This window comes from Coturnix japonica, chromosome 27 (genome assembly GCF_001577835.2).
Source record: "Coturnix japonica isolate 7356 chromosome 27, Coturnix japonica 2.1, whole genome shotgun sequence".
In the NCBI taxonomy this organism is placed as follows: domain Eukaryota; kingdom Metazoa; phylum Chordata; class Aves; order Galliformes; family Phasianidae; genus Coturnix; species Coturnix japonica.
In genome coordinates, this window is record NC_029542.1 from 1,760,265 (window position 1) to 1,777,297 (window position 17,033).

The 17,033-nt window shown below is 48.1% G+C and overlaps 1 long non-coding RNA gene across 1 annotated transcript; it reads left to right on the top strand.

Moving 5' to 3' along the window:
- Positions 1–10,105: 10,105 nt before the first annotated feature.
- Positions 10,106–16,919, top strand: LOC107325059. The gene is made up of 3 exons (XR_001559611.1): positions 10,106–10,134; positions 10,253–10,302; positions 13,587–16,919. It is a non-coding gene; the product is annotated as an uncharacterized LOC107325059 (long non-coding RNA).
- The last annotated feature ends 114 nt before the right edge of the window (positions 16,920–17,033 follow it).

Sequence of the window (17,033 nt, forward strand, 5' to 3'; positions counted from 1 at the left end):
AAGCTCTGCTGTATTGCCCCTGCTTCAGGAGCAGGTAAAGGGATGTCAGTGTGATGGGGTTTGGTGCCCTACTTGGCATCCCACAGCATCCTTCTGCCTGGTGGAAGCAATGAGAGGTGCCCATCCTGACCCAACCAATGATTCCCCAAACACAGCCCCTTTCTGCCCCAACAGGAGCAGCTTTTTCCAGCCACTTGCTGATACAATGAGGGGAAGACCCCAGTTTAGGTTTGCCAGGGGAAGGGTCTCAGCACCATACCCATGGGCTCCACTGCCCACTTGGCTTCCCCTAAGCAGTGACTGGGGACAACTGCTCAAGACCCAGAGGCCTCCTTCTCCCTGACTGCTTTGCTTGCTGCCATGCAGTCCTTCTTGCAGGAACACTACTGGGGTGGGACAAATAGATGGTCCCATTGAGTTCCTCTAGAGCTGCATTTGTAGCATTCACAATCACAGAAGTGCTGGCATTGCAAAAGCAGGAGATGTGGATGAGCACAGGCAAGGAAACCTCAGTTTGAGAGCATGTGTGAATGAAATGCACTACAAGGGCAGTGCTAAGAGCTTGGTACAAGCCAGGAAAAAGCACTGTGACTTTGTCTACCAGTTAGAAAGGAAAATAGGTTGAGATATAGAGGACAAGTGTTGTGTGATATGCTGGAATGATGATGTCCAGGTTGAAGTTTAACCAGTAATGCATCACTAAGGCAAAGGCATGGTAACAGAAATGCTTATGAGTCTGATGAAAATGATCTGAGGGCTAATGGGAGCTGTATTTTAATGCATTAATGCAGTTGAAGAAGTTCTCAGAGACCACAGACAGAATCAACAGATAGGAAATGGCCCTTCTTTGCTCCAGGTGGCCATGTGTTCTGCAGGGCTGTTTGTGCAGGGATGCTTCTGGCCTCCCCCTTTGTACAAGGAGAAGCTCAGGTAAACTCATCCCATCCCCAGCCACAAAACCTGTCAAGCCAACACTGAGCAGAGCCTGTGACAGTGAGACAAAGTGTCCCAGCACCAAATCAGGGACCTGCTCCCTGCACAGCAGGGTTTCAGCATCTGATTTCTGTGCTTTTCTATTTCTTTTCTTTTTTTCCCCAACATGCTGTATGACAGCATGGAGCAAAGCACAGCTCCATCCACAGAGATTTTCTGTTTTCAGAGCTGCATCTCGGCTGTGTTGTGCCAAAATTGCATGGAGGGATTTCAAGATCCCAGAGCATCACACATCCCAGCCTGCAAAACAACACGGGAGTCAAGCACCACAGACTTACTGGAGAGGATGAAGTGCAGACAGTGCTGTGGCAACTCAGGGAAATCTATGCAGCAATTAAATGAGGATCAACTGGGTTGCAAGAGGAGAAAATTGCTTCTTTCAAACCCTCTTGATTATAGAGCTGCTTCAGCCCAGATCTCCCGTGGCTTACCGCTGCTGTGAGCAGATGAAGGGGCTGTTAATCAAGATTGTCAGAAGCTTTCCCCGAGCCAAACACCCGCACTGGGGCCAGTCTCCCCCTCATTCTGCTCTGCTGATAACCACTGACACCATCTGAAGGTAAGCAGCTTGTCTGAGCACCCAAAGGGCAGCTGGACACGTGGGAAGTGTCCATCTACACCAGGGTGGGATGCAGCAAAGCATCCATCCCTCCCCATCCCCACAGCCCTTCTCCGTCCCTGACATCCCTAAAGGCCAACTGTGTCTGTGCCGCGGTGCTTGTCAGACCTTCTTGTCTGAGAACTGCCAGGAGGGGCCGGGTGCCAGGAATGGCTCCGGGAGGGATGGAGGTGTTATTTCTTCTCCCCATCACTCCTCACTCCCCAGAATGGCAGCCAGATGGACCAGCTCCTCTGACGTCTGCATTGTCCCAGGGAGGGCAGGAGCGAATTGCAGTGATTTCAGGACAGGTCCTCTATCCTGCCAAGGTCAGATCTGACCCCGTAAAAGGACAACACACCCCCTCCCCCCCCCCCAGTCCCATTCCCACACACTGGGAAGGGGGTGTGCTGCATATAATCAGCTCCTCTAAGCACTTCCAGGGGGTTTTAAGGTAGAGGAAGGATGGAGAATTGCTTCACTTTGCAGCTGAAGTGAAGATCCTTATGGGTCCCTCCTAACTCAAGAGATTCTGTGATTCTATAAAGTGGGTGCACACCCAAACTCATGCACTGCAAGAATCTGCACCAAAAAAACCTGTCATTGGCTTAGGAAACTGACTACCCACATCCCTCCTAACCATCCTTGCAGAAACCACACAGTAGATGCCATGCCATGCTCAGCAGCTGAGCTGCAGCTACCTTCTGTGCCAATTACATACTTAAGCTAATGCCACAGCGTTAATTGCATTAATAGGAGACTAATTGCACACCTAACGGATATAAATGGGAGCTAATTACCTGACACAACACTGGGCTCAGCACATAGCTGTCTGTCTTAGGAACGTTTGGGGAGCACCTTGCTGGCATTGAATCACTGCATGGCACTGAGGGACAGAGATTCCCCCAGAAGGAATCACTCCCTGAGTCTTCCTGGGTTAAATTAACCACTAACTCTGCTCAGGGGATGCTCAAGAGCCACAGGACCATCCCAACACCAAGTTTTGCTCTGTGTTTCCTTTCCTGACGTCTGGCCCCACACTTCACAGCACCTTGTTAATACCTGTCCCTCAGCTCCTCCAGCTCCAGGGCATGAAAACTGAGCTGGAAACGTCATACGGCCCCAACAACGCATCCTCTTCCCAGCAGCATCACAGCCCGGTGTTAAGCAGGCAGCAAGCAGGGCAGTCACGCAGGCTCCTTCCCAAGGGCTCTGTGCCTACTCACTGGAAGGTAATTAGTGCCTCTCGACTTGATGATGTTGACAAACCAGCAGCAATAGCGGTGGGAAAGAGGAGGGCTGGGTGATTGGATGCCAGGTGTCAAATGTAGCCTTGAGAAAATGAGTTGTCCTTTTAGGATTGAAGTGAGTTGGAGCATGCTGAGCTTCCTGCAGCACCCTGCAAGTGAAAGGCAGGTTGGTCAGGAAATGCTTTTTGCATGGTTAGAAGCAGCTATTAGTCAACAGAAACAACACAAATACCCTTAACTCTGCCCTTTTGATGCCATGCTGGAAGCAAAGTGTTAGGGAAAGTGAAATACACTTGGGATGGAGAGGAAAAATTCACCCAAATCCCAAAGATAAGTACAATTTGGGCTTCTCTCCTCTGCTTTCTTACTTCCAGCCCCAGACAGCCATTTTCCAACAGGTAAACCCTGAGCAGAGCAGCCATGGTTCTCTCTCTGCCAAACATCATTCATTTTCCCTCTGGATCACAACCTTTGCGGCCATGCCATGCTTACACCTCACCAAAGAAGGGGCTGCATTTCATCACCCAGGGCAGGGCGAGCTGCTTGCAAAGGAAAATCAATAGCTGTCATCCTTATTTATGTACGAGCTTTTATTAATGGGAATTTTGGAGCTGGGCTGATGCTCTCCGTGTCTGTCCCTAATACACACAACTCCGTGTGCTCTTCCCCCCTCCAGTCAATAGTCATTCCTGTTTCCAAAGAGATGCACTTTAAAAACCTCTGCACCGCTCACTTCACCCAGAGGAATGGGTTGTTTTTTTTTCCAGCAGGTCAATAATATTCATGTACAATATAAATGCACACAATATCCTTTGATGCCCTGACCAGGCTGAGAGCCTTTCTCTCTTTTCTCCACCATTTCCTCCCTACAGCAAAGGCTCATGAAATCCTCAGTCCAAAATATTGTTGTTTTCTTGAAAAGCATTTGGGGATTGATTGCTGTTTGCTTCCTTAATAAAGTACCTATTTCTTTCTTGTTTTTCTCTCCCACTGGAAGATAAAAACCCCAAATGTTGTTTTATTGGCAAAGCTTTCCGCTTGCTGTTGCCGAAAACCTAAGATACTTTGGCCTGGTACCAAAATCATGGAAGCCTTTCCAAGAAACATGTTTAAAACCTCAGAACTGCTCATGGTTGTGTAGGTTTTCAGCTGAAATTTACCACGTTGGAGTCCAATTTTTAACAACCACTGGGACAGATGGGATCCGGAATGTGTTTCACATATACAACCTCTGTATTCAGGTTGCATCCTCCTCTGTGCTCATGGCCACAGCAGGATTAGGGCTGAGAACCCCCAGCAGTGCCCTCCTGACCCTGATTCCTTCTGCATAATCCCTTCTGGAGGCAATTTGGTGTCCCTTTGACCTAGCAGAGAGCACAGGGTGGGGGATATTGGCATGGCACCGCATTGGGTAGCAGTGGATGCACTGGAGGACATGGCTTTCAACTTGAGCATCTTTCTGCTCAAAATCAGTGAAAAACAATACCCAAAGAATAAAATGGGAAGAGAGATGTACAGAGAGCTGAGGGTCTTATGCCACTCCACTGGCTCCTGAGGATGCTTCAGAGTCTTGGACCTTGTGGTCACATCTGAATCCTCTCCCTTTCTTCACCTCATTCACTGCTGAGAATGAATGAAACCTGCAGAGCTGCCCATTTCCCTTTGAAGAAAGATTCAGTTTAAACATTTTCTCCCCCATACCCCCACACCTTTCCAATCTTCCTCCTGCAACAAGAAGGCAGTGGTTGGAAACCAGCACCTCAACACACACAGGACCTCAACACACAAAGCACCTCCACACACAGCACTGAGAGACTGAGTGCATCCAAATCGAAAACTAATAACACCATCAGTGCTCCTTTGATGGAGTTTTTCTGCTCATTTAGTGAAAACAAAAGGAGAAGAGGGGTGAGATCTGCTTACACGGTCCTTGTTGAACTTGGAGTACAAGGGACTTCCAAGAGCATCACTCTCCATAAAGGAGTACTCTGCTGTAGGCTGGTGCAGATCCGAGCCCATTCATTTTTTAGTTTCTTTATTTTTCTATTAAATTCCAATAAGATATTTTCTTCTTATTCCACCTCCCCTTCCTACATGCTTGTTAATAATTCCCCTGGAGATCTCCCTCCCTCTCCATTCCAATGCAGACAAAGAGCCAGGTGCCCTCTGGGTGTCAGAACCCCACCGAGGGCTCAAAGTGACAGCAGAGAGACTGAGTGGCTGTACATGGACAGCCGGGCTCCTGCCAGCACAGTGAGAGCAGCTCGATTCTTCCAAGCACTGCAAAGATCACCACGTCTCAATGAGCTCAGGCCTCTCCCTGTGGTTTGGGGTGAGAAGAGCAGTGTTACAGTGGGCTGATGGCTTTCCTTGCACTGCAATCCCATCCCACTGTAAGGATGGAGGAGACAGAAAGGAGATCTGCAGGGAGCTGGAGGTGGCATCAGATGGAAATTCCCACTAGTATTTTAACCAGTCATGTTTTTTTCCTGGTAGCTCATTAACTCCGCGTGGAATAATCAGGTTTTCTAGTTTCATTAACATGCAAAGTCAATCTCTATGAACTCTCTCCTGCTCTGCAGCAGGCTCCTCGGGGAATCTGTGCTTGCACACCTGCTAGATTAAAGGCATGGTGTTAATTTAGCATCCCAAGTGCTGGGGGACGTGGATGGTTCCATCTGTGAGCAGCCTAGCACGGTGTAAAATCCTCCACGTAGAACAGCAGCATCAAAGCAGGCAATGGGGGGGTGCTCCCACTGCTGGCCCTTGGAGGGCACCAAAGACTCCAAGAACCCTGGCATCACCCTAAGAAGGATGGGATGGGAGCACAATTGAGACACCACCACCCCAGGCATGGTTGTCATATGCAAATATGTCGAGGTTACTCCAGCCTATCTTTTCCCCCAAGAATAAGAGGGCTTTAACAGGCAGGATTCTACACCCTGCAAGCTGAAGCTGCTGCACTGCATCCCCAAGCTATTGGGAAAGCCCTGCAGTGCTCCCTCCCAGCTGAGATTAGTCATGAGGGTTGGATTCCAAGCACCGAGTGTGATTTGCATCTTTCTTCCAAGCCAGGGAGCTGCTACATGTGGCAGTAGCAAAACCAGAATCATGTGCAGAGCCATCCATATCCCCCTGCACTGCCAGGGTGCTGGGGATGCTCTGGGTTGTGGGGCTGGAAGCAGTGAGAAGGAGAGAGAGATTGCCTTGTCATTCCATCAGTGATGGGTGCAGCAGGGGAATGGTGACAACTCTGCTGACAGCCTGGAGACATCGCTGCTGCAGTCAGCTGTCCTGTTGTTTGCAGAGGGACCACATGATGTTGATTGTCAGGATTGTTCTTGTTGGCCTCTCCTCTTCCTAGCAGAAGGTTAAATGTGACAAAAGTGTAAAGATCTGCAAATCCAGACACCCCATTGCTCAAAATCGGTGAAATTCCACTTAGAAATGTATGGTATATGGGTGTATGGATACACAGGTGAACATGGCAGGGCACTAAAACACCTCCTGGACAGGTGATAAATAGGAGATGGAGTGGAAAGCCAGACTCAGTACCTGCAGCATCATCTTAAGGACGTATTACTACCATCTCTACCTTCCCCTGTAATTACTGAATATATTAGCTTATGACCCCTTCTCATTTTCAATTCCCCATTCTCCATTTCTTACAGATTTAATTTATCTTTGAAACATCTCACACTGGGCTGTGTAGGCAGACTTTAACACAGGAAGAAGGAGCAGACACAGAGGCCATTGGAATGCAGCTCCCCATCACAAGAAATGATTTAAACCAAACCAAGGCCTTTCTGTGACATGTCCTTTTTATGGCTGTTTGTCATCCTGAGGTTCTTTGTTTAAGGTCATTAACTTGGGGAGGGGGAAAACTGAAAATATACTGAATGCAGTGCATTTTTCTGCAGGTGATGAGCAGCAGCGTGTTGCAGAGATTCAATTTACCTTTACTCTGTTATCAGTGTGCTTCACTGGACATGGTTAATTACTCTATAGCAATAATGGCTTCTACCTAATTTTTCCACTATTATCCATTATTTCTTTTTTCAGTGGGGCTAAAAAGAGCCCACCAGCTGCTATCAAATTGCATTAAATTGGAATCGATTCCAGAAGTGTAATCAGAGCTATGAGAAACTCCCAAAGGTTTAGAGAGGGCTCCTGCAGCAGTAAATACCCACCAGTTCACAGTGTGTGGTTACACATACGTGCTATTGCTCTGCAAATCCTGCAGTGCTTCTTGGGTGAAGCTCTCCAGTGCTGTCCCACTTGAATCATACAGAGGAAGGTGCTGCTTGGAGGCAGCTGCTTCTTCCCATTTTCATCACGCAAAATTGGTGTAATATTAGGGATTATTTGGACCTCAGGCCAAAGCCAATGCTTGCAGAGAGCTTAAGTCCAGACTTACCTAGCAAGAACTGTGTCCCAGCAGCTTCTTGGTGCTGAGGAGGCCAGGAAGGACCTGGTGTCCACAAAGGCTTATGACAAGGAACTTCATCTACATCTGCAGTGGTGGGACCCAGTAACCACATGGAAGGGAAATTCAGAGAGTTGTTACATAGAGAAAGCTACCTCTGTCTCATAACACAATGAGCCAGGAACCAAGAACACACTTTTATGCTCATCCTGCTCTTTTCCTTGCTCTTGCTTTTGGTCTCCATCAACGTGCTACATGGTGAGGAGCCCAAGTGTGACCCATTGGGGAGCTCTCAGGCTGGGCAGGAACACAGCTGCTATGTGATAACCATAGCTCATAGCTCAGCATGAGCAGTAGCATGGGCTTGTTGGAGGAATGCCATGCAGAAGCATCTTCAGCAGCTGTGTTTAGACTTGCAGACAACAGCAGCATCCTTCTCCTGGTCTTAACAGGCCTTCGGGCATCAGGGTGATAACTCAGGCAGACAGGATCAATCTTCTATGGCTGGAAACGATGGGGAGCAGGAACAGGAAGATCCCCAGCCTGTGTTTGACATCAGTCAAATATGTGTGAGAATAGTTCAGTGATGGTAACAAAGCCGTGGGGAGGAGGAGGGCCGGGGAGATGCTAGTGAATCACAAGCCAAGCAATTTAGCTGTGTGATTATGAGAAGCAGCCCAAAACCACTGCCCACTCCTCCCTGGAGGTGAAGGATATTGGTGACCCATCTTGTCTGTGCATCCTGCCCAGTGCTGCTCCATGAGCGCTGCCCAAGATGCCCAGAGGGAGGTACCATGCTAATGAGTAATAATTAGCTTCTCCTTCCAGCTGCCTAATGAGCTGTGTCTGAACCATGTCGGACACCCTGAGAGAGCAAGCAGACTTTGGGGATGAAGTGTGCAAACGCAGCTGGATCAACCCTGGAGCTCTCTGAGGATGCTCTGTATGGGGAGATCTCAGTGTCACCATCCTCAGCCTCAGCTCTGCAGGGACACATGGGTGACTTCAGGAGCTGCCTGAGATGACACTAGAAACCAAGGCAGAAAAATGTATTATCATTTTTTTTTATGAAAAGACAAGAGGAAATTGATATGCTCCAAATCCTCCTGCAATTGCCTGCTGGGTATGTTACACTCAAAATAATGGTCTCTAAAAATGGCTTGTCTGGCAAATGCATTATCACAGCCAGGAGGAGATGCACAGCTTGGCTAAAGAGATGTTTCCTGAAAGGTGTCAACAAATCCTGGCAGATGTTTGTTCAGAGCTTTCCCTGGCTTGTGTTATATGCGTCCTGGGGTGAGCGGTGCACTAAGGAGCCCACTGGTGACATAGGAGGGATTGCAGCTGGTTTCTCTCTAAACTGTGTTCTGTCCTTCCCCTGCAGGGAGCCAAGAAGTAAAAGAGACTTCAAACAAAGCCTGTACTGGAAGAAGGGAGCGGGTTTCCCGTGCAGCATGTGATCATCCACCAGCTCACACCCCACCGCTGGCCCTGCATCCGTAGCCCCAAACCAACCCCACTTCATTTCAGCTGCCATCCCACTGCTTCCAATGAGCACATCCCTTCCGATTCAGCAAAAGCTGCAAGACTTCGCTGAAATCTTGTGGCTGCAGGATCTTCCGTCTCTATTTAAGAGCCATTTAGATGTAAACACCCTCCTGCGGACCCAGAGCTGCTTACAGCAGATGGATGGATGATCGGCATTGAGCTCTTTATGCCATAAGGCTGTGTTTTATTTGCCTGCCTTGGCAATAAAGTCTGGAGGTAGTTCAGCAGCAGCAGTTCAGCAGCAGTTCCTCGTTAGAAGTGCAGCATTTGCCTTTCTTTCTTTTTTTGTCTGTGCTTTCCTCTTTGCAATCCTCTACCTTCACCGGGTTGCAGGCGATAAATCAGTGTTTCCCTGGAGCTGTCAGTGGTGCAAGGCTGATTCTCATCTGCAGTGTATCTGTCCTGTCCTGTGCATTTGGCCCCACAGCACAAAACACAAAGATACACCTCTGCTGAAGGACACAATTATCCAATCAAGGCAGAATTTGCTGGGAAAAGTGATTTTTTGTGGTGCACATCAAGAATAACTTCTCCAACTTCTCAGTGCAAGGACACGCTGAAGGTGATCAAAAGAAAACTACAGCAGGGAGCTCTCCTATACATTTGATTGCAGAGATCTCTGCAGCTGAATGCAGCAAGGGAGGGTGCATCGAACAGGAATATTTCACTTCATTAGAAAAAACCCACACGCTCAGAGCCAAAGTACCTCTTCACTACCAAACATGCTGATGCAATCAGCTCCTGAGCAATGCTGTGATTGTAAACCCTCATCTAGATTTCAGTGCTTCTGCACCACCAGACAATAACCAGGATGAGTGGCCGGGGGGAGCTCAGCCATTGCTGGCAATGGTGATGTCCAGCATCTACAGAGCAGTGTTTGCTGGAAGTGCTGCAGCACAGAGGAAAAGGTGGAAGGGATCCCATGCAGTCACAGAGAGGAGAAAGGGGAAAGAGATGGGGAATCGTCCCTATTGCTTGTGTTTGGAGGACAGGAGAACAAACTTGGCTGAGACTGGAGGACTTTCATAAACATGCAGGCACAACAATAGATCACTGTATGTATCATAATGGCTTTAGGAAACCACCAAAGCTGGGTGTAGCAGAAATGCTAAGCCGTGGCTTGAAAAAGCAATTGAACACATGGTGGAAAGGCAGAGCTAACCCGGGAGAGCTCAGGTGCAAGCAATGCAATGCAGTGCACCTGGGTGACTGATAGGGCTTGAGCCAAGGCCCACCCCTTGCCAGTCCTCATTTAAAGGTTGACAGGGGAAACAAAGGGATCTTGCTGGAGATCCTTGTGTACGTGAGGCCTTTTGAAAGTAAGTAGCTTCTTTCCTTTGTTTCTGTGCCCACAGCTGTTGCATTTGAGCAAATCCTCGTTGCAGCCTAGGACTTTGCTGCTCTGCTGTCATTGCTGTGCTTTCCATTGCATTACAGTGTTAAACTTGGAAACTTCCCTATCCGTGTAGGCACAAGGATGGACAACTGTAAGTACAGTGATGGTTTTTTGGATCCTCCATAAAGGCGAAGGCATAAGGATGGGTCACTGTATGTTCAGTGATGGTTTAGGCTCTCTGTGTTCTCTTGTCTTCAGTTTCTCTCCTTTGTTGTCTGTGGGTATCTTTGTCACTGGCAGATTGTTGAAACATTTCCAGTTGTTGTAGAGGAGATTGGAGCACACAAACCCCTTCCTCTCTCCACAGCTTAGACCTAAAGGCAGAAGTTGCTTCCAACAAGAAGGGTGAGGATCCCACATCTACCTCCTGAGACAGGCAGACCCCAGTCCTTACCATACGTTCCCTGCACTCTCTTTACCATGCTACAAAATAAGGGTTCTTTTGGATTCATGGCCTTAACAGCAGAGTATAAATGCACATCTCACCCTGCTGCAGCTGATACCACCTAAGGTGCAGTCAGGGTCTCAATAGTGTTAACAGGTTGTGTAGACTTTAATGTCTACTGTACCAAAGCTGTTTCAGTTATTTACAGGAAGGGGTTATAAGAAAATGTACTGGAAATGACCTGAGATTAGGTAAAGCTAATGAGGCCTCTAATTCCACAGCTGAGAAATATAAATGCAAAATTTAAGAGAAGTTTTCTTCCCCATCTCACCAGCTGTGCCATCCTGTGTCTGCAAGCTAGGAATATCCCATTTACAATCAACCTGCCCCCCATTGGGACTGAGAAGTGCTTGCTGCCTGTGGCAGATTAACTGAGGGTGTGCTGGTGGATGGATGGTGCTGGGCTCTTCTCCAGTGCACAGCTTTGATTTATTGGTGTTTCCTGACCCTGACAGCTGGCTCTGTTCTGTGCACAGCAGTCCTTGGATCATCACAGCTAAAAGCATTGCATGAAGCTCTCCCTGAAGCCAAAGGAAGTTTATCTGAGTAAATGCCTCTGACCCTCAAAGTTTCAGTGCAATGTTCCTCTCATCCCATCACAGTAGATCTGTGATGCTTTTGTGCTGGGAGAGGTTTGACTCTTTAGAATGGAGGAAAAATCCTGGGGAATTAGTGTACCCCACTAACTGGACCTGCCCCACCTGCAGAGGGCCTGGGGGCACCTGCTTGTATTTAGGGTTGCCAGTGTGGGCAAGATAAATCCATCCCATGCAAAGTATTGGCAGCCACCCACCAGGAATTCCCTAGAAAAAATAGGGGTCTTTATGAAATCCATGCTGCTAGACTGAGGAGCTGTCTGCAGACACCAAGAAAAGCAGGATTACTCACTGTAATGATGGTCTGGCACAAGTTGCCTTGTCACAGTCGCACACTTAATACAGTCACAACTACTGATAACAAGAAAATGCTCGTAGTTCAGAAAATACTGTATTTTGCTTGACTTTATTAGCAGGTAAGCAAAGCAAATTGCTCAGAGGATCCCTCTGCCCCAGTGCAGGCCAACTCTGCCTGGGCAGAGTGACCTCCCAGACCCCAGGAAGGCCACAAGCTCAGGGCTGTGGGTTAAGGTACAGACCCAGCACATCATGAAGCTGTTGTTGCACACTTGTTCCTGGGAGAGCTCATCAAGTTTGGAGAGTGATGGCTCCATAAGCAGCGTTGTGAACAGAAGTGCTTTGGTTCCAGGCATTGTCATTTAGACAATTTAGCTGTCACCGAAGACAAAAAGGTGACTTGCATGCAGCAGATGAGCATCTGCAAAGGTGAAACTGGCAGAATCTGAGGAGCTTTTCTCATCCTGTAGGGTTAAGGCATAGTGATAAGCCAAATACCTGGAAGTCATGTCTTGTGGCAGAGCTTGGAGGTGTTATCACCAGTGGCTCACTGTGATGGTATAGACCTGCTTGCCCCAGAAGCTGTGCAGGGGTGAGTGAGGACCTGCTGTCATATCTCATTTTGTTCTTGTCCAATGGAGTCTAGATGTGGTCCTGGCCATACATGAAGGGGCTTTATCCCAGGGACAAGCTCTACTCCTTGCCCTGTGCTTATCACTATGTTAATAAGAAGAACTGATGATCCCTTATGAATGTGTAACAGCTGGGAATACCTCTGTGGGATGAACATTTTGCCAACCTTGAGGTTAGTTATCCAAAAACTCTTGCCAGAAGCAACAAACCTGGCACCTGCTGTGAGCACACCTGGTCCCAAATATCACAGCAGGGTATGGTAAAAAGAACCCCAAGATCCAGTCTGCCAATGCCACACCATGTCCAGTCAACAGCCCAGCCCCTGAGTTGGACATTGGTGTTTGAGTTGGGTGGGTGTGCCTTGGAGTTTGCATAAGGAAAGCTGGGAACTGCAATGCATGAGATTGAGTGCCTTGGCTTGTTTTTCTCCTCTGCTTTGCTTTGGCTCGCTGAACAACCCCATCTGGCTTTTCTGAACAGCAGTGTTACTCACCTTGCACTTTATGCTTTCCTGGGGATCAGTAATAAACATCCCTTCAGTCGATAATGAAACAGGAAGGAAAATTAGAGGCGCTTCTACCACAAGCTCAAAGCCAATCAATCCCAGAAAAATGCCAGGGCTCTCACATAGGGGTCAGATACCTGCTGGGACTGATGTCCACCTCTCCCTTCTTTAGCTTTATACCTCCCTGTTTTTCCATCGAATGATATTTTTCCTCCCTAAATTCAAACCTTTCCCAGGAGCAGACAGTTCCTCCATTTTTTTTTACTGCCTTTAAGGTGACATTTGGAGAAGCTTTAAGATCATCCATATATTCGTTTTTCAGGTGAAATACTAGTTTAGAGCAGGGAAAAGCTTGGGGGGAGATGAGGAAAGGCAGACCCAGCTGGTTTTGGGGTGGAGACAATTGCAACCCACAAATATCGAATGATATCGGTGCCACAGAAGGAAATATTTATGGTGGGAGAGGTGGGGGAGGAAGGGATGAAAACAGAGATGGGGTGATCCGGGCTGAGCACTGAGGAGAAATACCTGCCTGTGAATTTGGCTTCTTGAGTGTGGGTGAGGGGAAGCTCCATCATTTGGGGATGTTCAGAATTGCACTGAACAAGGTCTGAGTGAATCCCCTTCAGGGAGCAATCATGCACCAGCTGAGACAGATCTCTCCTGCCTCCCCACCTCTGCCTTTCGCTACATTTTCTTGTAGGACTGTGGGTATCACTAAGGAAATTATTAGACCCATTTCCCCAGTAGCTGTGTGCTGCCTCCCTTCCACTGGCACTACCAGATATTTTCTTAGGGCTGTTTTTACTCTGTGTGTAGGGCTGAGGGATGCTCAGCCCCTGCATTGCAGTGGGTTCCATGGCCATTATGCTGCCATTGACTCCAACCAACCCCAACAGCAGGTGTCTGAAGACAACAAGCAAAGCAGTTTGGCATCACCCTTCCTCTGGCACTGTGGGTGTTATCAAGGGCTGGATAACAAAAGAGAAAGAGAGCAAAGGAGAGTCAGAGCTCCTGGGACAAGATGCCTGCTGGGTCCTGGAAAATAATCCAAAGCCTTTCCTAAAACAGCTCAAGGATTAAAACATCCATCCTGAGATGGGCAGCGTGAAGTCTGACGGTGGTTGGGCAGCACCAGATGTGCAAAAGCTTTATGGAAGGAAAGCCTCAGTGCCCAAAAAGAGCTGAGCTTTTGACTGATGTGTCTGCAGCAAGCAACAGAGGAGAAGGTGCCCCTTGCTTTCACTGCCAGCTTTCCTTCATGAAGAGCAGCAGAAGGGAAAAAAGCATCACTGCAATGCTGCTGAGATGGGCAGAGGTCGCACTGCTCCCACACTGCCCTGGGGTCAAAGTCCCTCTGTTCCCATGCTCCCTGGGGGTTGCTACAGGGTATTCTGCTGTCCAGGACAACATCTGGTTTGTGGCTTTGGGAGAGGTCACTGTCCTTATCTGTGTCATACAGAAGAGGGATGGACGTGCAGGAGAAGGGGCTTGCCTGGACTCCTCCAGCTCTCCTCAATCAGAAACATAAAACCAGGCTTTCCAGCCCTGAGCAACAAACTGCTGATCCTATAGCCCACTCTGTCTGCCAGCTCTCATGGTTTTGTTTGCTCTTGTTTTCAGAGAGGCCAAATGATCCCTGCTTACAACTCAGATTAGAGGTAGTATCATTTCTTCAGCCCTCACCATGGGGGAAATCAGCTGGAAAGGGGCAAAGTGCTGTCAGTTATGTCCAGGGCTTTGGGCTGATTTTCTCTCCATGTTCTGGAATAGCTGGACTTCAGGATGAGGCCAAAGAGAAATCTTCATCCCAGAAAAGCAGTTGTTTTCTTTATAAAGGTATAAAGCTGTTGGAAAAGAGACTTTAAATTTAAAGTGACCATTTAGCCATAACTGCAACTTTGCCAGAAATTTGCTGTAATGTGGAATGACTCAGAAATACAAAACTAAGGGGAAAACCTCTTCCTTTGTTCAAGGGAGAAAAAGAGATGTATCCTTCTCTAAAATAGAACTGAAAGCTCTGCAGTATTGGATCGTATTCAGAATAAAAACTGCAGAGAAAATAATCCTGAAGATCTGATCCCAATCCTGGCACTGCCACCCTATGAACTGGTCCTCTTATTCAGAACAGAGGGGTGTAAAATGCAGCTTGTAAATCAATAGGACAGATAAATCTTCAGACAGATCAGGTCTGAAGATCACCTGCATGCTGTTATTTTCCTGTACTGATGGATGTTTCAAGTTACCCCTTTTCCATCCAGGCAGAAGGAATGCTTGTGGCAAGAGAATATATGTGGCTTGTGGGGTCCTGTGCAAGGAGGGCAAAGAGGTAAACCTCCAGTCTAAAGGGGATATATGGAGTCAGTGGGATGCTGTCAGACCAAACTCTTCCCAACTGCTTTCCTATCAGTTCCTGCTTTCCTTCTCCTTGAACTCAACATGCCAGATGCTGTGGCCATGTCCACTCCTAGCAACCCTTCTCCATCATCCTCCGCCTCCAAGCCAGAGCCTGGGAATGGCCTGGCACACGTGGCCCTCTCAGCCCAGCTTTCTCATGAAGATAAACGACCCCATTTGATGTGATGACAGAGAACAGCAGCTGGGGCAGCCTCCCAGCTGCTATAAGGGCAAATCAAAGCACTGAGTTTGGTGTGGAGAATAAGATATCATCAGCATCTGCAGGCAAGGAAGGAGACAGTTTGACTGGCTAATTAGCCTTGGGTGCTAATGAAACCTAGAGCAGAAGATCTCAGCATGCTGGGGTGATGTTTTTGTGCTGGTTTGAAGGAGTGTGAGCAGGATCCAGGAACAGGGAACTGCTTCCAAAAGGGTCTTCCAGAAGGATGTCTGTGATTTTGATTTAAACTTGGCTTGATGTGTAGGAGCACAAAGGAGAGTCTTCTGTCCTGCTGAACCAGTGGGGGCAGAGGTGGCCTTTGGAGGACACCCAGGGCTGGGATTTGGAGATCTCTGACCTAATGACCATGACACGATGCCAAGGCAGAGCTGGGCAAAGCTCAGAGCTGAAAAGCAAGAAAGAATCTACCTAAAGAGCAACTGAGATGCAGGGATGCTTCTGCTCCTGGCAAGTGAAATCCCCACACAGAGAAGATTCTTTTCATTTGGTCTGAGCTTTCCATTCTGATTATAATCAAAGCAGCTCATTCTGCCTCGCCTTCTCCCTTGCGGTGATGGGGTCACCCTGCATATCTCAGCAGGAAATTTCTAAAGGAAATGTCTTTTACAACAAGCCTTTGTGATAAGAACATAGCCACCTTATCAAAACGCTTTGCGCTCTGATGTATTTCTTTAAACAAAACCTGTGCCAAACTCCTCCACCCAGCATGCCTATGGCTCACCCCAGCCTAACCAGGCCAGGAGACGAAGCCAGGTATTTGCTACCCTCTGCTGTTCTCTTCCTGCTATATCACCTCCCTCTAGCAGAAGCCAACGCTACTTTCTGCTCTCCTTTAAGACCCTGTGCTGTCTGGTAGAGAGAAACCATTACCCTTCCCATTAGGAGATGCTGAGCCTTCAGCCCACCCCATCTCTCTGCTCCTGCATCCTCCCCAGCCCCTTCTCCCAAATATCATCAGCTCCACACACCTGAGCTTCCCTCCATCTCCCAGCCTGCTTTCCACCCTGTCCTTTCTGCTTTTCCCCCTGCCGTTATGCTTGGGCCATTCCTCCCTGTGCATTGCTCACACATTAGGAAGAGCTCAGAGGAGAGCTGGGCTCTGGGCCTGCCAAGTACTAAAATCCTTCTATGAGTCTCAGAGAACAGCCTGGCACCATTGGGGTTAATTCAGAGGTAGCATCAGAGCAGCTCCTGCCTTTATTATCAACCCTTGACCCTTCACAGAAGAAAACAAGCCAACAGATAAATGCCAGCTGTGTTGCTTTGGTGCCCACATTGAATATTTATCACCATAAACACTATTAATCACAGAGAGAGGTGGGGGCATAATACCTTCCTAATGAGCTGTGTTCAGCTGACTCCAGGTAGGTTTTAAAGTGCAGAGCTCCTTTCTCTCATTACAGCTGCAGAGCTCTCCTCTGGGGAGATGTGTATTGCTGCATTTCAGAAGCTTCAAAGGGAGGTAGATATGACCCTGCATTGCTAACGCAACTAATGGGCTACAATAATCAGTGTTACCGCCTTTAGAAGACAGCATTCTTGGAGCAGAAGACTCACCAAAGTATGGGTGAATCCCATCAAAATGGTGGTGATGCATCAGCACAAGGCTGCCCAGGGAGGTGGGGAAGCTGCCATCCCTGGAGGTGTTTGGTGGGCATGGTGGGGTGGGCTGGAGTTGGACTTGGGGATCTGTGAAGCCTTTTCTAAC